We start from the raw sequence: 19,678 nt of genomic DNA, 5'->3' as shown, positions 1-19,678 counted from the left end.
GGAGAGCAGGGTGCTGCTCTGCAGTCTAACATGTGCAAAGCAGAGAGTCCACAGGGCATATGAGGATCACTGATGGTTTGTGGTTTGTTTGTTTGTTTTTGTTTGCTTGTTTGTTTCTTTGTTTGTTTTTTAAGGGGAGGCCTATCAAGTTATATCAGCAAGGCTTTAAGGAAATACACCAACTTGGAAAACAGAAAGGAATCAAGACATATTGAGGATACCACTCAACGCCTTTGCAAACCCTATAGGAAAAGAGTGACTAGTGTTGGTGGACAATAAAAAGAAAGAACTTTGGTGGAAGCAATTCATACAGCACTTGCTCAGTAGCACAGACAGGTTTTGAAATCAATGTTGATAACTGAGAAAAGATCTGTGTTGTTTATTACCTTGAGACTTCTTTGTTCAGGAACAAAGGGATGAGGGACCTACCAGGCAGCATGGGGTCCCAGCAGCCCCTCTGCCCAGCGGTACCTCCTGTGGGTGCAGGGTGGGGGAAACCTCGGCAAATTCCCGAAACTACAGGCACCCGCTTCAATGCAGGGGTTGGCACTTCCAGCCCATGCACACAAATCTACCTGCAGCAACCACCACTGAGCAAAACGCTGTTTCCATTTGCAGCTTGTCTCATATATGACACAAATTTATTTTACGATGAACCAATGCAGGCAGAATACAGAAGCATTTTCTAGAAAAAAAAGGAGTCAGTTTACAGCAAACTACTATAATTCCAACGATAACGGGAGGATTCTAATCAAGGATTGTAAAGTATTGTTCCAGTAATCAGTTATGAATTTTTTCTACATTTAGTCATCATTCAATTTGTATCATGTATCCTCCAGAATATCACCTTTGACAGTGGTGAGAAAGCTGGTGTACATGGATTTTTCTTGCTGCAGAATTTAATTGTGCCTTATGGGGATTCCCTTCTGTCAGTGATTAGTTGGCTATTGATTGACACATCTGGAGGAACTTTTTATTTTTTTTTATTTTTTTATAATTGATCTATAAGCAGATATTTGAAATAAAACACGTTAGGCAAGGTGTACTTTCATCTTTTAAAATTCTGCTGGAAAAAAAAGAACTATTAACAATCTGTAGATATCTTGGACCACGTCCTTTGCTGATGGGCAAATCAGATATTATTTCAAAGAGAGAACTGGAGTCAGAGTCATGATTTCCCTTGTACTTAAGGTGCTTGAGGTACTTTCCCAATGCGTGGTGCAGAAATCAGCAGCTGACAGGGACAGATAGTCCCTAATTGCAGGATTTTTGAACAATGTGCCTAAACATTACAGTGATGGGTTCAATCTCAGTTAATGGAGAATAGGAGCCCTGCCTGCTCAGGCTTTCTTGTGTGAGCAGAGAAGATGGAGAGCCTCCAGTGCATCCTATGGCCAGGGAGTGTGCTGAAGTGCTGTTGTGGCCACCGGGTTTTTCCAGCCACAGCCTGAAATCACAATGTGCACTCAGTTTAATATAACAAAGATCTTCCTTAGTTGTTTGGGCTTGCTTTTTTTTTGTTTTTATAAAAAATTATCATTATTATTATTATTATTTTATAAGACATTCTATTATTTTCGTGAGGCACAACAGGTGCAGGGAAGATTATTCAGCCACAGGCAGAGAGACCTAATCATAAGGCTGCTGTTTAGATGGTACCACCTTGATTATCTAAATGTAATGGGCATACTGAATATATTTGCATTATTAAGGCCTTGGCTAATGGTAGTGCTTTTAAATGTAATTAATAGCTATCTGGCGATAAGATTATTTTGCAAAACAGGGAGGTTGTAATAATTGAGGTTCAGATAACTGTGGCAGAAATGACAAGAGCTAGTATGAAATTAGAGGAGAATTACGCGAAACATCAATTTTGAGGACACTATCAAAACACATAAGCAGAAGACTTCCAGTCACAGTACTTATTAAGTTTAACAAAATGTATGATAGCAAAATTACATTTAGAACATTGAAAAGAAAATAGAAATGCCATATTAGGTTTAGAAAGGCAACTGACAAATTTATTTCCTCATTTAAGAACAGTTTACTTCCTTTCTTATTTGAGAAGTGGTCATTCTCACTTAATTCAAGGTCCCTTTGTGTACATGTAACAGGAATAAGATATTTTCTTACAGTACAATCAGCAGTTTTTAAAACAATGTACATGCTTCAAACGAGCTTTTATTGCCTTAAAAAAAAAAAAAAAAAAAGAAAGAAAGAAAAAAAAGTCAAGTAAACCTGAGAATGAACATGCAAAATACATGGGCCTCTCAGAAGGGCAGGACTACACCCGCACCGAAGGCAGAGCACGGCTGAGCTGTTTACCCGCTCCCCCAGACACCGTGCGGATGGGGCAGCCCCCAGTGCAGTGGGCAGGCTATTTAAAATAAAGATAAAAAATCTTTAACTTTTTTTCCCCCTTTTAAAAAATAACAGAGCTCTACTATACCCTGCTGAGAGCAACATCTGTGCAGACAATTAAACCCTTTTAGACTCCGAGCAGGGGAAACGCAGAGGAACTGGCCCTTTTCTACTACATCCTCTGAAGGATTACAGATAAATAAAAGATTTTGCAAATAGCTAGGCACATACATAATTACAAAGAAGTCCTGCTGATTTGTTTTTAAATAAATTTGGTTAACAATGAAGTTTTATTTTCTGAAAAATACTTACTGATATTGGCACTTGGATCTGAAATGTAGCACTAATATCTTTGTTGTGCATCCCCTTTGGAAGGAAGCCAGATCTACGCCGACAGAATCAGCAGCTGAAAAAGTCCTTGGGTTTTTATTCTTCAAATTTCATAGGAAATTATTTATCAAAACTTGATTCAGGATGATATGACACCAAAAGCTCAGCATACAGCATTCTGGTTTTGTTCTATAAGTGTCTTTCATTTTCCTGAACTTGTTCCGTCATTTGGCTAGGCTGGGGCAAGTGATGCGGAATGTTTCTGCAAGATATTTTCTCTAATGAAGTTCATATTGGTATGATAGTTAAGGAAGAAACTCCAAATAAGGATGAATGCCACTGTGGCATGAGTAGTTTAAATGTGGAGCAAGTTCAGTCCCTGTTCAGAAGGGCTTAAAATCTAAATGAACAAGGTAAGTGGTGAGAAAGGAAATGGAAATGTAGAGTCGTGCAAAAGGAAGATGAATAAAAAAGACACTATTGCAGATTCCATTTTAATGGCACTTTCTGCTGAAAAATGCTTCTGCTGAAATTATTCTGACCCAGGACTGTGTATTAACAGCTCTCAGCACTAATCACTGTACATACTTCCTAGTTCACATAACATTCTGTAGAAACAGAAGTCCTTACATTTATCAAATTACATTTCATTCTGGGAAATGCCCACCACCAGTTCCAGGTTTCCAGGAAAACAGGCAGATTAGCTGCGGATCTCCTTCCCCGCACCCATCCTGCCAGCCTGCTCAGTCCCTTGTGTTGCCCCAGGGAACTCCGAAGAGCAGGTGGGGGTTTTCCAGGGTGATTCTGGAGTGTTTTGGTTCACTTTGATAGGAAGAGGCAACACTAAGAAAAAGTACACCGTGGGAAATATGTATCTCCTTCAACTTGAGATGATAGGATGTGACAGACACAATTCCTATCATAGAGGGGATGCCTTAACAAAATCTGACCTGTCAAAGCTTAACCCCTTGCCATATATATAGTGCAAGACGCAGATGTTGCCTTTTATGACACCACCTTTTTTAAAGAAAAGCTCTCTACTAATGGTGCAATAGCAGGAAACAAGTTTTATGCTGTTTCTAAAATCTCCAGACCAATGCGATTCTCTACATACAACATCAAGTTTGTAACAGCCAGAAAAATTTTGACTTCACAGATTGGAAGCAAAAAGGGTTTGCCTCCTGAGCTCCAGGCAGAGATTTTCAAAAATAATTTGCCCTGCAAGGCTAGAAACATAAACATAGCAGTTCACTGTAACACCAACAAAGCAAAACTACTCCTGTATGCTTCCAACAGAAAATGGAAAATGACAGCCTTTAAGACAAGTCAGGCTATTTCTTTTGAATTTTAAGAAAACATGACCTACAGCAAAAACAGTTCAACGCTAAGAAAGTCCAGGGCAAGGAAGGGAACTATCTCATTACTACTCATCTGGCTCCCCGCCCCAGATGATTTTTCCCCTCTCTTCCCAGCACCCATATTTCCGTGCTACAGAAATATGTGGGCAGAAGCTGGGAAAGAGCTATGATGTTCCCGTGCCAGGGGCTGGGTGACCACCGTGGCAAGGCCACCATGTACACAACAGCACATCGCTCTCCTCCTCCCAGCACATTTGGCAAGAACACGGAAGCTGCATTTAACCAAAGGCTTCTCTGCCTTCACGGGTCTTCTTAATCCCTTCCAGCACCCTAATGAGGTTTTGCCTCCCATTTTTAGATCATTGCACCATCAGGGAAGTTATAAAGTAAATGTGAAGGTAGAAGATAAGGTAATTAATCTTTGGGCACGTCCACCGTGTAGACTGCACTGTCACCTGGACAGTGCATATTCTGGGTACAGCTGGGTACACACCTCATCGTCTGCAAACCTGAGCTGGGCTGGCAGGAGCACCTCCAGAGAGGACAGGAGCCTGGATAGGAAGAAAGGTTTGCGTATAAACAACGGAGAGAAACTTTCCTTTCTGAAAGTGTGATTACGCTTCATATTTAAACATATACCTCAAATCCAGCCCAATGCATGATAATACAATGATATAAACAGCAATGGTTTCAAAAGGCACCAAGACTACAGCGATGAAAATATTTATTTCTGTGTGAAAATATGAGCTTCCCTAACAGTTAGTGTGCATTTAAATATTTGTTTTTAAATGTGGCTCACGTTATAGAGAAAGACAAATATTTGAAAAGCAAATAATTGTTTAATTAACTTTTCACACCGGGTTAACTTCATAACAAGATTTACACTACATGTAATTATGCGTGTTTGTCTAATAAATGATCATGAGATGAAAGAAAACACTCCTGCCAAAGCTGAAACAGTCAAAACTTAGATACCTGCAGTGCCTCCCTGTGGTAAAGCATATGCTGTCCCTGCTCTGGGAGATGACTCCACTCACCCAGGGACTTCTGCTTTCAGGGGCGTTGTGTATGAAGGAATTAGTTATGTTTGTTTTCATGTAAGGACCAAAGCACGTTGTGCCTTTTTCCTACTGTGCCTTGACATAGTGACTCTTAAATCAAACACAAGCTTTCGAGTGGTGGGAGCATTAGAAAGCAGGTTCTGGTAGGTTTGCTTTGTAAGGAAGTCAATCCTTTTGTTTCCTCCGCTGAAGTCCAGGCTCAGAGAGGCCAGCTGAAGATGAAAACCTGTCTGTACAGCTCTGAGTGCCACACACAGGCCACCCATCGCTGCTGCAATGCCAGTTTTCATTGATTTTTGCCAGTGCTTCACAGGAAAGCAAAGCAGCTTTGCTATTTTCTCTCTGACTTCAGAATGAGTTCTGTGTTAAAATTCCTACCAATTCCTGAGCCTGACATATTCAGGAAATGTAATGGGGGGGTAATGGAAAAAACAATAGCAAGAGAAACATCAACAGAAACATTTTAAGGAGATTTTCATTCTCATTACCTCAAAATTAGATGGAAGCAGTCAACCGTAAAATAGAGGATGGATCAAATGCAACTGACAGTGGCTTTTCTATATGGATAGTGATTCATCCAGAAATTTTAGCCTCAAACAGAGCTTGCATATAAATAAATACTAGTTAGTGTAGGTGTTCTGTATCACAGCAAAAGCTTCAGGACAGCATTTATTCTGGAATAATCAAAGAGCATATACTGCAGTCTGTAAATAAACTATTCCCTAAGGAAAAACAAGGCAGAAATTTTAGTAATTACCACTACAAGAACATTTCAAATAATGAAGAGGTGCAAAAGAAATGCTTGCTGTGCTCATTCTCCCTCTTCTAGTATTCCATTTCTGTTGCTATTTCATTCCTTGACAGGCACACACACACATATATATGTACATACATGTTAAGTTACATGTACCAGTGAGATTTATTGTTAAGGTATCTAGCAATCTGAAACCTGGCATATCAAAGATCACCAGGTGGGCTTTGCTTTTTGTTCAGGGGAGTAGTCTGAGGGCGAGTTTGACTTATTGCTGATTTTGACAGCTATGGAAGAGCACGTGCTTGCTCTGCATGGATGCATATGGAGAGCAGGCACAGAGGAGCACATTAAGACAGAGGTACCTGAATGCATGAAATCAGCCCCAATATAATTTTATTATACTTGACTGTAGTTGTGATGTAAGACACACAACAAAATATTCTCATTTTACATTTGTTATGAGAATGCAAGAATCTTTGCTAGGCATTTTGCCAGTTGGTGTTGTACAAGGAATACACCTGCTGGGGTCCTCCTCGGTGCAACAAACGAACTCAGGCCATCGTTACTGTTGTGACAGAAGCTCCAGCTATGGATTCAACCATAAAAAGTGGCTTATAAAGAGGACACAAACACAAAATCTACATGCTTTCTTTATATTTTCTTGGCTCCGCATGTAACGTTTAATTCCAGATGATTATACCTTCTCAGCCCTTGGTTTGCTGTGGTAGCCTAATAGAGGATGTACGTTGCTTGTTCACTTTTGCAGTGAGGGAAAGCCCTTTCAGATCACATTACTGTCATTTGTGTTGTCAGACATGGGGCAGGAATGTCACGTTAGGAGACTGAGATGCCTTGGCCACTCACTACCTGGATTTAGTTACAAAATCCTCAGAGGACTTCAAGACTTCAGTGCCAGCTTTTCCTCAGTGTTGAGTCAGTCTTAATACCCGTCACTGGAAGCAAGATCAGAGGATCATAGCAAAAATCACAGTGATAAAAAAATTGGGTCAACTGACCCCATCCACTTAATTTTTGCACTCCATAACAATCAATAATTTACTTCCTGGCTAAAAAACCAACCAACCAACCAAACAAAAACCAAACCAAACCAAACCAAACAAAACAAAACCAGTCAAACAAAGGAAAACAAACCGAAATGAAACCAAAACAAACTAGCAAACAAAACCTAGCATGACAAAGGAGTTAATTTAGTATAAACACTCGTGAATGGACTGCTGAGGAAGCCCTTATTTCCCAGGAAATTCATATCTAAATATGCGAGGAGCAGAAGCTGCTTCAGCAGCTGAAGATCCAGCCTAAAATTAGGCAACACCACCACAGTGACTGTCAATACTGTTTGGCTGACACAACTTTTTCAGTAGAACAATAATATTTGACAAAGCAGAGGACTCATTCTGCATGTCAGATTTCTTTATTTCTTTATGACAATTCAACAGCAAAGACTGTATTCAAACCCAATATTTTAATGGAAAGCCTTATTTGCGGCAAATACCACTGTTGAACTTCATGACCAACTTAGTGTAAAAACTTATTTGATGTGAATGTCTGTATATTATTTGCCTTATTTTTATTTTGGTAGACCTACCATAAATTTCATATGCAAACTCTTTTTTACCTTTGATTTTTTTTTTTTTTTTAATCTTAATAGTGATGCACATTTCCAAGCCTTAAAAAAGTTAACAATTTTATAGCATTTGGTAGGAAAAAAAGAAATATTTTATAATCAACATTGTAGTTACTGACAAACCTTAGATATTTTTATTCTGATAAGAACTTTCTGCTGATTTTACATAAGACATTGTATTTGATTAAGCTTTCTGTCTTAGCATACATCATTAACCTCACCACAATATGCATTTCTGTCAGTCTTGTAACATTGTGCCTCAAAATGATTTGGCACAGAACGCATGTGAGGGTTAGTTACTTACTGTAAAGGTAGTGGATAGGTTTTACATGCCCCAGGGAACAGTCACTCAGCAGAAGGGGTAAGCAGTTTCTGATAAATTATTGTACATTAAGTAACGGTAGAGCCAACTTTATATGAACATCATGAATAAACTTCAAGAGAAAGTTCTTATTTTGCCCAGCTCCAGATTAATCCATCATCTCAGTATTATCAAATTATTCTGTGCTTTAAGGGGCAGTTCTGTGCAAAAAGGTTAGTGCAATATTCTGCTAACCAAAGTTTACTTATTTCTCCTCAGATGATTGTTCTCAGGAGTGGCTGTTGGTGCTTAACACGTAGGAACTTGTCTGTTGTGAACAGGGTAGGGGTTGCAGAAGAAATTGGCTCTTGACTATCCTTTGCTTGGGATTCAGCCACCCTTGCCAGGAAATTTCTTACCATTTTCAGTGAAGCTAATCTTGAAAACAGGAGTGCAAGTGATGCCGTGTGGCTCTTCCTCAGGAAGAGCACTATTGTTTCAGGGACATGACCTGCCCTGGTACCCCCAGCAGATGCCATCTCAGCTGTAACAGCACTATTAGAAGAGCCAAGGCACAAATTCTCCCGAAATCCTGCACTGTTTTTCCCTGGGAGAAATTTGCAGCCCTGAAGGGAGGGAGACAAGGGAACTGGCACACCAAGGGACATGTGGCCATGGCACTGTCACCTCGCAGGTCCCCATTACTGCCCTGTCTGTGGGGAGGGGATTAGAAGTCATGGGGTTCAACAGAGGCATTGCAGCTGCTTCTCAAGCAATAAGTTATCATTCCTCATATATTGTCACCTGATGTGAATGACAGCTTTCATTTACAATTTCCATTCGGCACTTTGTTATATGTTACCTTAGAGTAATGCAGGTACGTTTGAGGATGACATTAGCAGTGACATAAAGTGACTATGTCTTACCCTTAGGATTATCTTATAATGTGTTAGAATTATAATATTATTGGCATTTTTTGTAAAAATAGAACTCTGCCTTAGTTACTTAATCAGTGAAAGATGAAACATTTAATTAACATAAAACATGATGTATTTTGCCTTCTGTACAGCCTGAAAGCTCCAAGGTTTTTCCTTTTACTATCAAAAAGCCTTCTCAGTAAATCACCATATGATACCAGAAGTAAAGACATAAAAGTCTTGTTCTGTGTTAGTCAGAGCCTTATTTAATCCAGGAGATCTTTATTTTTTTGTCAAGTGTGAAATACAGTAATTTGCTTTAAGGTGATGTGGGATAAAGTCTATACAGCACCTATATCTCACACAACTCAGTACAGAGCCTGCATGCGTTTGTACTTGCATGCTTCAATTTTTTTTTTTTAAAGGTGTATTGTTTTTCTTTTTTTTTTTCCCCATAGAGAATACATATTTCTGAATGTTATGTAGATGCTGCTTATTAATTAAGTTTAGTTCCTGCTGTTTCTTCACAGATTATTCCTTATTAGCAGCTTGGGTTCAGCAGAAAACAACAAAGTATTCCAATGATGAGATGATTAGCAGGGGCTGAGCCTTGTTAACTGTCACTGTGTTGGCAGCTCAATATGAGCTCGTTTATTTGGGTTTATAAGCAGCTGTAAGTAGAGTCTTGTAGGGAGGGTTGGGGTAGAGGTTTGGGTTGCTTGGTGGTGATATAAATAAATAAATAAATAAATAAATAAATAAATAAATAAATAAGTAAGTAAGTAAGTAAGTAAGTAAGTAAGTAAGTAAGTAAGTAAGTAAGTAAGTAAGTAAGTAAGTAAGTAAGTAAGTGAATGAATGAATGAATGAATGAATGAATGAATGAATGAATGAATGAATGTATATGTATTTATCCTCTTCTCTGTGGCCCCTACCTGGATGCTGGTATGTGGGATCTGTGTTTGATGCTTTCAGCTCTGCAGATCAGCTGTGCAATGACTGGTGGAGGTAGCCTTTCAAAGCATATGTTACAGTAATGTATGTAAAAGATCTTTCTAACCAGACTTTTTCCTAGCATTTTTGCTTTATTCTCTAACTGCATTTATGCTGAAACAGCTGCCATTGCAGGCCAAATTTATATCCAAGTTTTATTCTTTAGAATTCCAAGTAATTTTTATATTAATGGTGCTGCTTCAAATGCTGCATTTGAAGTATTATGGGTGCTTTGCTTTCCTTTCTTAAACAAATGGCATCACAGCGAGAGTCTGTAAAGCGCCACTTAGCATCAGGAAGTCTATCAGTAAGGCTATTGAACTTCAGAGAACAGTTTTAATTTTCAGTTTTGTTGCTTTGCAGAGCTGTTTTACTGGATAATAGGCTGCATTTCTGATTTAGAGGGAGGGTTTTTTTTGTGTGTGTGGTTTGCTTGTTTGTTTTTAATGAAGACAGTAAAAGCCTAGCAGCTTCATAGTAATTGATGTATTAATGCTAAGCTGTAATACAGATTCACTGGATTCAAGACAAATGGTCCATTTTCTTGATGTTTCACTGTCAGTAGTTACGTCCCATTACTATGCACAATGGATGAGAAAACTCTATCCAAAGAGTATGGTATACAGATGCTTGAAGGAGTAATGAGATGCATTCACTTTCTTTAAAATAGATAACAAAGCTAAGCAAGCAATTAAAAACCTTCTAAATTTTTATACAGAGTATGAAAAAAGGTTGAAATTGATTTTGCTTCTGGAACATCAACAAAATTAATTACTAGTTAACAATGCTATCTCTTCATAGACCAGGCGACAGTAACACAGTGTAGAATGTGCTACTTCTCAGCTGAACTATACCATCTTGTGGGTTCCCAGGAAATTACAGTTTCGATATCAAAATTGTCTTCATTAAGTTTGTCAGTCTAAAATTGCTGAAAGCATTGCCATTTTTACAGCTAAGTGGAATGCTATGAACAGAACACTATTAAAGCTTTTCTGCAATTCGTAGCTTCCATTTGTGACTTTCCAAGCTGTAATGATATGTATATACCCCACACATTCCAGTGTTTTCCAGTTATTTGATAAACTTCTAATTTGACCTGTGGAAGTTTTATAGTGAAACTAGAAAGAGAATGATACAAATTTTCTGTTGTTATTTAGGCTTTTAAATCTAGTGACAAGGAAATTGGAACAAGAAGACTTGAAGAAGTAAACAAATAAGAAGCATTAGCAGTCATCTCAAGAATTCCTTTCCTCCTCCTGGCCATTTAAGGTGTCCCTAGTAAGTGTCAGAGATCCAGTACAGTTTTGTCTGGGAACTGTAGGGGTGGTGTCTTTTGTTGGGGTTTTTCTTTTTTTCCATTCGGAAGTGATGGGAACCTGATGGTGAACCTTCTGTTCATTTGATGGGAATCTAACTTTGAGTAGGATAATGCTGAATTTAGCACCTGATTGTAGCGGATATTTAAAAAAAAGTTTAAATGTGTGGAAGCTAGTGACTTCAGCAGGGTCTCACCAACAGTCAGACCACGAGCTATTAAAAAAATCCCTTAATTTAAAACCAAAATTGCCACAGCCACCATACACTGTAAAAAGTGCTGTTAAGTAGTCTAGCTGTTAAAGAAAAACAAAAAAAGGTTGTGGACAGGTGTTTGTGGGGGACTACGGTGAGTCCATGGATTCCCTGATGGAGGGCATGGGAACAGAAATTAGCCTTGAAGATGTTGGGGGCTACCCGTGAGAAAGATGGGAGTAACAGAGTATCTGGAGATGTTAGGGCTGTACCCGTGAGAGAGAAGGGAGTAGAAGGGTAACACTGATGATAGCAAAAATAGCCAATGAGATGTTACTGCTGTAACTTGTAACCAATAGTGAAGAGACACGTGAATTGGTAAAACTGTATAAAAATGCCCTTGTGGCAATAAATGGGATCTACTACTTTCATCCTAGAAGAACTTGGTCTATGTCATTTGTCTGTCTCAACTGCGACAGGTGTTGAAAAATAAAACTACTGGGTTCAGACCAGTATATTCCTCTGTGGCTGGAAAAACTTATTTTTTTTCCAAGCACAACGAGTCTATTAAGTGCTAAATATCAAAAGACCAATTCAACTCTCATTAATGTGACCGGGAAGGCAAATGAGAATTAAATCAGACTCGAAAGAGCTGACTCTGCTGTCCCTGTGTGGGATGACATGCCTCTCAGTAACACATTATGATCTACCCCAGTCTAAAATTTTTGGTGTCAGAGCAAGTAAAACTTGAATGCTATGAGAACTAAACATGGCATATCAATAACAGGGCTCCATGATGCATTATCTATTCTGGGTTGTTTGGGTTTTTTTTTTTATGGACACACTCTGCTTAGTGACATGTGAGCTTTAGCAATCTCCCCTGAAGTCTTGGTAGGACAAGTATGGGGCCACCATTTTTGTAAGGCAGAGAAGAAAGCGGTGGCTGGGCAAGGGAAGGAAGAAATAGCTGACTTCTGCCAGCTACTTCTGTAACCAGTGAAAAGTGGGTGTGCATGTTGAGAATAATAATGCCGCCCATGTCTTGCTCAGAAAAATATGATCATATTTCATTCCTGTAACATCAAAAGAGAAGGCAATGGAGCAAAGTCATTTTCCATTGTATCTGCCCCTAACTAAGATACAAAGTGTTGTTACAAATTTGAATGTGGTTAGTAAAAGGAACCAGCAGAGAAAAAGCTTGGTAAAAGAATTGGGGAGGATTAGATTTACTGATTCATCAAACAGATGCTGTACCCTCTGAAGAAACAATTGTCTCAGATGAGACAGAGGAATAAGACCAATAAATCTATTTTCAGATAAAAAGCTATGAAATTATCCTAGGAAATCAAGAAACTAAATGAGACGCTGGAAAGAAAGGGTGGGAAAGTCTTACACTTTGTGACTGTATATTTAACAGAATATGTTTAGTAAAACCCAGCTTTGCCACCACATTTTGTAGTGGGAAATTTACAATTTCATTATGAGACCTAGATTTTCCAGTTACCATGCTAGTCTAGGGCCTGAAATAACACCTTGGGGAGAAGAAGAATCCAAAATGTTCCTGTGATAAACCAGTGCGAAACCTGATCTCTCGGACTGCTTTCGAGGATGTTCCCATTTCTCAAGCAACTTGGTTGTCATAGCATCTCCAATGAAGTCCTGCCAGAAATATAGAAATATCACCTCTGAGGGGTTTTATAGGCCAGTAAAACAAGCTGGCTTGTACTGCCATTGAGACATGGGGCATAGGCTTTAACAACAACAAAAGGATTATCAAATGTTGCTTTATATGAGTAATGGCAAAACTGGTCCTCTGGTAAAAGCTCCTGGAAAAACTCACACAAGGCCACTGATGAGGAAACCATTTGTTTGCCTCAAACACAAAGAAAGAGAGAAATATAACAAACAGCAATATTTACTCCACAAGTCAAGAACTGTAGCTTTCATCTTGGTTGCTTTAAAACGGTACAGCTTCGCAAAACACACAAAACCTTAGTGAGCTACGTTGACTGGAAATGTATCACGTACTGCCTGAAATCATTCCCACCCCACAACTGACAGGTAAAACTGAAGTTAATTCTTTAAGGGTGCGGTCATTGCAGCCTGTAGACTTTATTGCTGGCCGAGCTGGAGTGCCGGTGTGACACGAGGAGCTCGGCAGCAGTGCCCGCACCGTGGTGCCGGGATGGTGCCTCTGCTGGGTCAGATCAACTGTCCTGGGCTACACTGACCTGTTGAGCCCCCAGATAAAGGGAGCACAGGCAATCAACCTCAACTGAGGACACCTACAAACACAACTTAGATCCTAACCCCAGTATTGAGTGCTAGTTTAGATACCCATATTTTATTTTAATATAATACAACTAAGCTTATTGAATTCTGACATAACACTAAGACTCTAAGAGAGCATGGCTTGAAGAAATGACTGATATATATTGATACAACCATGTGCTTTGAATTTTGACTGAGGTATAATTCTGCCAGGAAAACAAATATTTTTGTTAACTGCTTTCAATGGTCTGAAAGTTATCTTCCTTTTCTTGGTAGTTGCTGTAGCCTCACGGGACAATTTGTCTCTTTTCCTGGTATCCAATGGCTGGGTACAATAATGTCAGCAAAGTAGAGATAGTCGGGTTTCTGTGTACTTAAAAAAAAAAAAAAAAAGAAAAATATTAGAATAATTATTGGCTCCCAGAATTTGGAACGGCTTGTTTTAAACAAATCTTTTAACTTATCAGTGAAATAGAAAAATTAAGTCAAATAATTAATGCTGTACATTTAAACAGGCTGGAGAGGACAAGCTGGTTAGTCTGTTGTCTGTTCTACAATCATGGAAGGCTCCTGTGATGTGCAAGAACAGAATTAAAGCAATGAATGCCCAGCTGGTTTGTAGCACATTTAAAACCAGGATTTCTCTAAGAAACAAAAAAAATCTAATAAAAACTGGTTTGATAGTGGTTTTGTGAGTAGTAATACTAGGATTCTTTACAATTTTTAACTGAATCCCATATGAATGCTGATAAAACTTCACTGCTCAGAGCACAGTCTGTGTTCAATACACTGATACAAGTGGACTGATAGCTCTAAAAAATGAGTTAATGAGGTATCCTTGTTCTGTCAGGATGTTTTTAGTGGCTCTGTTGAGAACCATGTAGTCTCGGTCAAATACTACCCCAGATCTTTATGAGTGGTCTAGAAGGAAGTGAAATTATTTCTGATAAAAATATTAGCTGACAGCAAAATGTGTGGTGTAGCAAAATGATAAGTCAGGTTTTTTTGAGCAATTTGGAATGCTTTTTGACTGAGATACAGCATACACCATATGAAAACAAACATGAGTGGTAATATCTTCACACGAGCTGCCTTATCGCTTATTTTTGCTTAAGAGGAAGCTGAACGCAGACAACATGCATTTTAATGCAGCATAAAGTTTGGTATACAGGAACAAGGGGCATAGGTCACACCGAGAGGATAGCTGTTGGTATATCCCTGGACACACTAAGATTTAAAAAGATATCTCTGTAATTTCCTGACTACAAAGTTCCCCAGTGCAGTGCTGATAAGTAAACGGATTCAACTGCAGCACATAGGAGTACAGGAATATCTTCCTGGAGCCGTGTGGTGACATTTCCTTTATGTATCATCCTAATGAAACTAGAAACTACTTCCTGGGAAGACCTAGAAGGTCCTCTGAACAGTTTCCAGCTTCACCACGTGCCCTTGCAGGAACAACATTAATAAGGCAAGATGATCAAGGTCATCCTAAAGGGACTCTGACATCTCATCTCATGAACAAAGCTGGGGCCTGTAGATGATATTAGTGTGGGCAGGATTGCAGCTGCCTGCAAGGAATAATGAAAATGCCAAATGCCAAGACCCACATTACTCAGGAGAGTGATGCATCAAGCAGTTGGGGCTTTCGTGGTCTCACATTCAGCTCATCAAATACAAAACACAGAAACCTACCCACCAGATCTGCTGAATTCATGACCGGTTTCTATTCTTGCTACACAATAAAACTATATGCCTATCATGATATCTGATTATAAGCCAGAGACTTCTCATGACTATGTGAGATAACAGGTACACATTCAATTTTCAATTAGCTTACACAGGAAAAAAAGGTGTTCAATTTTTTTTTACTTTCCTATAATGTGTTGCACCAAACTACAACTGCTTTTATTTAATTCATCATCCTTCTACTTGCTTCTGTACTTTTTGTGCCTTGTAGCAAAACATTTCAGCAGCATCATTGGACACTTAGGAAAAAAACAGCATTGAAATGCATTAAACTTGACAGCCAGATGTGTTGATCTGTTGACACTGGACACTATGAGGTTGCTACTGAGATTTTGCAGTGGAATATGAGCTGGACAGTGTTGGGATTAGATTGCTTTTCTGTATCTGGAGGTGAAAGCCTGATGAAGTGTTGGGCTGTGTTATCAACAGAGCTGTAGGCAACATGAAAAGTGCAAAATGACCTTTTCTTCACTTTGTTCTTACAATTTCTGAATGGTGGAAACACTTCCTAGCACAGTCTTAACTGTGTTTAAATTTATTTGTGTTAATCTATAGGAGTCAAAACTCTACCCATGTTTATGCTGATGTACCGCCAGAGTAACCCCACTGACATGAGCAGAGCTACTCTGGACTAACACTAATGCAGTGTGAAGTAGAAGTTGGCTTAGGATGTCTCTGTCAGAGTTTACTCATAGACTCTAAAAACTGTAGAGAAGAAGGAGATCTGAGTGTAAAGTTTCTGGTGGGCTTCAGGGAAGAATTTTGGGGTTTCTCTTAGTTTTAAAACCTCCCTTCTTGTTTCTTCTCTCTATTTCATTCATGCTAAGCAAAAAACTTTCTTCAAGAGCCCAGCATTTTAGTTTTATGAAGCAACTCAGGTAGCACTTCCACCAGAGACGGTCACAGTTTCCACAAGCTTTAGTTCTTTAGCGGCTTTCCTATGCCAACAAAAACATAGGTTTGTTTTAGTTTCGGTCTAAATAACAGGCATAAACTCTGCTGGGGGTGATTAATGATTTCTCTCCTGCTTCCTACCCCAGCAAGTTCCTCATAACTACTCTTTATCAAGGCAAGACAGGGAGTCACCGCAGCCGGCACCGCTCTCACCTGAGCTGCTCAGCAGGACCTGGACACAGGGGACCTGCTGGCTGCCATCCTCTGCCTGGCAAACCAGCTTTCCTTATCGTCTTGTTTTCTTCCATGCTGGCCTGTGTTTTTACCTCTGATATGTAGAAATAATGCAGTGTTTGTGACTTTCACATCAGAGTCTTCACATAAACAAATTGTTCACCTTTCAGGAAGCGAAATTAGGGGCAGCAACAGAGAAGAGAATTGATCCCAAGAGATTTGTCACACTCTTCCAGTAGCTCATTGAAAACACATCTTCCTGACAGTACCAGCGACAGCATGGGGAGGTTTATGTTGTTTTATATCTACCATTGTTGCTTCAATTTCAATTATTTTTTTTCTTAGGCATTAAAATAATGCTTTTTTCTTTTTTAGAAAAAAAAAAAAAAGGTCAAATTGTTATTCTTAAAATATCTCCTGACTTTGGCTACATCTGAAATTAAACCTCTAGCTAATAATATAATACAGCTTCAATAAGAATGTTATCTGTTGTTTGTGTTTTTTTGCCTGAAAGTTGGCTGTAAAATTTTATATAATTTTCTGTAAACATTTTTATTTAAAAATTACTTTCTGGATCCTATGAAATAGAACTTTGAAATACTGAAACACTTCAGGAATTTAAGGTTTGTTGTTTTGGGTTTTTTTTTTCCTTTAGTGAGTGGTTATATCTAGAAATACATCTAGGACAGCTTCACATCTGTGGATACAAAGGCTTAAGCAAATTCTGTTTCTGAAACAACTTAGGAGTATTTACATTCACCATATTTGATCAAAGTTCCAACTGCAAATATTTAATTACAAGGCCTGTAAACTGACACATAGATATTGTTTGATTAATTTTCATATGGGAGTTGCAAAATTTTGCTTTGTATCATTGATGCTAATACAATGCAAGGGGCACCTGTTATTAGTCTGATAGCTGATATTTACAGGCATTAGTTGTGAGTGTCTAGAATAGTAGGAAACTAGTACTTCAAAACCTATTTTCTAGATATGTTCCTGTTTTCTAGATGTTCTGTTTTCTAGAATTTTATGCAATTTGCTTGCCTTAGAAGTATGGCATTTAAAATGCAGATGTTGATTTTTCATATATTTTAATTTACTTACTTTTGTAATAGTATTTTTAATTTTGGACATTTGGGAGAATAGGCCAGAGGAAACTCCAAACTGTAGGCACAGAAAAGCTTGAACAATGTTAGAACAAGACTGTGTCTGTTCCACACATAAAATATTCAATTAATCATCCATTCTGATCTCTTAATTTGTGAATGGACTAAAGTCCTTCCAGGGAGTGTCAGAATGCCCACCACATTTCTTAGTGCTGTGTTTTCCACGTGGAGCTCAAATTTAGCTGGCAGATGTGAATAATCCCATGTAGCGAGAAAAATCTCTAGTGATGAAGAGATGGTGAATGTTTGAAGAGTTATCCTAGCTGAGGCTGTTGTTAACTTATGTTTGTAAGGCTCTCCCTTCACCCCATATGTTCTTTTTTTCTTTGCAGATAAAGTATTACTGGTCTTTTTTCTGCTGATTCTAAACACCTCATCTAAAGCGGGTGCGTTTTTTAAAGACAAAGAAGTCACCTAGATACGCAGGGCTGCCTTTCGAGAAGACCTACTGAACTGCTCACTGCAGGCAAGGGTCGCTGCACGCCTGTAGATGGAGTTAAATATCAAAGAACTGGTGCAGACTGTAACAGCATTATGTGATCCAGGCAGTCAGACAGGACCGACCATCCCCTTTCAGTTGTCGTGTCTGTTTACTGTCCAGCTCCTTGCAAGAATAAACTTGCTATCTCCTACTGAACCCACTAGTGCAGCAAAAGCGGAGCACTTTCAGGCAAAAAAGTCCATCTCTAAGTCAGTAGCAGACACTGGAAAGTGCAGAGCTAAATACAGGCTGAGGACCACTGTGTGTGAGAGGAAAGGTCCCGGGAGATAACAGTGGTGACATGGGGCGGCCATGCAGGGAGGAGTGCTGGGCAGCAGGCTGCCCGGCCACATGGACCCCCCCAGATGGCTGCGGTGCCCACCAGCCTGTAGCCCATGGGCATGTTGCTCCCCAGGCTTCTGCTGGCTGCCAAATCCATCGCCTAAAGGAAACGGGGATTTGTGGGAGTTAATGGCCTGAAGTATCTCTTTGCATTAGATGACAATACCATCCAGGGACAGGAACCACCACTTCTTTCTTGCTAACTGCTTCCAGACAAGACTCCTGCTAATGTTTATTTGAGCTCCATTTTTTCATCATATCCAGGGGAACAGGGGAGAACAAAGCACCTTTGACACCTTATCCTCACAGTGACAAATAGTGCTCTTCTCACAACTCCACATTACTCATACCCTCTCCTTATTTGTTTTCCCCTAACTTCTCTCTTTCCTTGCTTTTCCATGTTGAAAAATCCACTGCCAGGTTCATGAACTACAGCACAAGGAAGGGCCACTAAACTCCCTATTTGATGATTTGTTACGTGGCTATGCTATATTTACTTCGTCAGCTTGATTGTTGCCTACAGGTTGGTTTACCACCATGTTTACATCCCTGTTTACGTTTAATGGTTACTGAATTCAAAATCAGACTTTTGCTTCCACCAGCACTGCTGGCTTTGGGGACATCCCTACCCTCATGCTTGGCAGTGACTGCAGGCAGACAGGGTCAGGGCTTTTGGGTAACTTAAAGGTATCGCTTTTTCCGGATGAAAGCGCTGGCTCTTGGTCGGGAGGACACCTCACCGAGACCACAGGATGCAGTTTTCATGGGATGCTTCTGCACCCGAATGCTTCACCTCTCCCACCAGGGCAGCGGAGGGGCAGCGAGGACCCCCTCAGCCCCTCCGGCGGCCGGTTGTGGGGCCGAGCGGCGGGACGCGGTGCAGCAGAGGGCGCTCCCGGCCCGCGCTTGGAGCACGGCGGCCGGGCTGGCGGGGGCGGCGGGGTCCGCGCTGCCCCGCACCGCGCTGCCGTTTGCGCTACGTGTACTTGGAAGTTTATCGCGGCACAGCGGAGCATCTTCCCGGGGATAAAACGCCTCGGCCACCGCGCAGCCCCTGATTTCCTTCAAGATCTACTTTAAAAATAACACCCAGCACCCGCCGCCACGTCCCTCGGTGTGGGGGGCAGGAGCGCCGCCGCAGCCGCTCCGCCCCAGCCCGGCCGAAGGGTCTCCGCCGCCCCGACTCCCTGCCCAGCCCACGCCAACAGCGAACGCCTTTCGGCGGGGAGCTGCGTCTCGCTCCCGAGCCGGCCGGCCGGGCGACCTCCCCCGGCAGCCGCCTCCTGGGACGCGGGGGCCGGGACAGACC

The sequence above is a fragment of the Patagioenas fasciata genome, chromosome 4 (assembly GCF_037038585.1).
Source record: "Patagioenas fasciata isolate bPatFas1 chromosome 4, bPatFas1.hap1, whole genome shotgun sequence".
Taxonomy (NCBI): Eukaryota; Metazoa; Chordata; class Aves; order Columbiformes; family Columbidae; genus Patagioenas; species Patagioenas fasciata.
This window is presented reverse-complemented; position numbering follows the sequence as displayed.